The sequence below is a fragment of the Arachis ipaensis genome, chromosome B9, assembly GCF_059453495.1.
Source record: "Arachis ipaensis isolate K30076 ecotype BB chromosome B9, ASM5945349v1, whole genome shotgun sequence".
Classification (NCBI taxonomy): Eukaryota; Viridiplantae; Streptophyta; class Magnoliopsida; order Fabales; family Fabaceae; genus Arachis; species Arachis ipaensis.
In genome coordinates this window covers 115167791-115169556 of record NC_142444.1, presented here as the reverse complement: position 1 = coordinate 115169556, position 1766 = coordinate 115167791, and the positions used below count along the sequence as shown (strand labels likewise).

The window sequence follows — 1766 nt, the reverse complement described above, 5'->3', positions numbered from 1 at the left end:
TCCTCAAAGGGAAACTCCTTATTGATCACTGGACGTCCCAGGAGGTCTTCCTCCTTGGGATTCACGTCCTCCCCTTCTTCCTTGGATTCGGCCATGATGGTTATATCAATGGCCTTGCACTCTCCTTTTGGATTTTCTTCAGTATTACTTGGGAGAGTACTAGGAGGGATTTCAATGATCCTTTTACTCAGCTGGCCCACTTGTGCTTCCAAATTTCTAATGGAGGACCTTGTTTCATTCATGAAACTCACAGTGGCCTTAGATAGATCAGAGACTAAGTTTGCTAAATTAGAAGTATTTTGTTCAGAGTTCTCTGTTTGTTACTGAGTGGATGATGGAAAAGGCTTGCTATTGCTAAACCTGTTTCTTCCACCATTATTAAAGCCTTGTTAAGGCTTTTGATCCTTCCATGAGAGATTATAGGTGTTTCCATAGGGTTCACCCATGTAATTCACCTCTACTATTGCAGGGTTCTCAGGATCATAAGCTTCTTCTTCAGAAGATGCCTCTTGAGTACTGTTGGATGCAGCTTGCATCCCATTCAGACTCTGAGAAATCATATTGACTTGCTGAGTCAATATTTTGTTCTGAGCCAATATGACATTTAGAGTATCAATTTCAAGAACTCCCTTCTTCTGAGGCGTCCCATTACTCACAGGATTCCTCTCAGAAGTGTACATGAACTGGTTATTAGCAACTATGTCAATGAGTTCTTGAGCTTCTGCAGGCGTTTTCTTTAGGTGAATGGATCCACCTGCAGAAGTATCCAATGACATCTTAGCTAATTCAGACAGACCATCATAGAATATATCCAGGATGGTCCATTCTGAAAACATGTCAGAAGGACACTTTTTGGTCAGTTGCTTGTATCTCTCCCAAGCTTCATAGAGGGATTCACCTTCTTTCTGTCTGAAGGTTTGAACATCCACTCTAAGCTTGCTCAACTTTTGAGGAGGAAAGAACTTGGCTAAGAAAGCCGTGACCAGCTTATCCCAAGAGTTCAGGCTATCTTTAGGCTGAGAGTCCAACCACACTCTAGCTCTATCTCTTACAACAAACGGGAAAAGTATAAGCCTGTAGACTTCAGGATCTACTCCATTAGTCTTAACGGTATCACAGATCTGCAAGAATTCAGTTAAGAACTGAAAAGGATCTTCAGATGGAAGTCCATGAAACTTGCAGTTTTGCTGCATCAGAGAAACTAATTGAGGTTTCAGCTCAAAATTGTTTGCTCCAATGGTGGGGATGGAGATGCTTCTTCCATGTAAATTAGAATTAGGTGCAGTAAAGTCACCAAGCATCCTCCTTGCATTATTATTATTTTCGGCTGCCATCTCCTCTTTTTGTTCGAAAATTTCTGAAAGGTGCTTGCTGGATTGTTGTAATTTAGCTTCTCTTAGTTTCCTCTTCAGAGTCCTTTCAGGTTCTGGATCTGCTTCAACAAGAATATTCTTGTCCTTGCTCCTGCTCATATGAAAAAGAGGGGATAGAAAAATAATAATAATAAGGATCCTTTTTACCCAGGTATAGAGGTTCCCCTGTGTGAGTAGAAGAAGAAAAGAATGTAATGTAAAGGAGGGAAGAAAAAAACTCGAACACAGAAAGGGAGGTAGTGTTCAAATTTTTGGATGGGAGAGAAGTGTTAGTAGATGAATAAATAAATAGAAGGAGATGAGAGAGAAAGAGGAATTTCGAAAATTATTTTTGAAAAATGGTTAGTGATTTTCGAAAATTAAAATTAAAATTTGAAACAATTAGTTAATTAA

At 39.5% G+C, this 1766-nt stretch overlaps 1 non-coding gene across 1 annotated transcript; it reads left to right on the top strand.

Moving 5' to 3' along the window:
- Positions 1 to 834: 834 nt before the first annotated feature.
- On the top strand, positions 835 to 938 carry LOC148546000 (small nucleolar RNA R71). Its single transcript, XR_015901035.1, has one exon. It is a non-coding gene; the product is annotated as a small nucleolar RNA R71 (small nucleolar RNA).
- The last annotated feature ends 828 nt before the right edge of the window (positions 939 to 1766 follow it).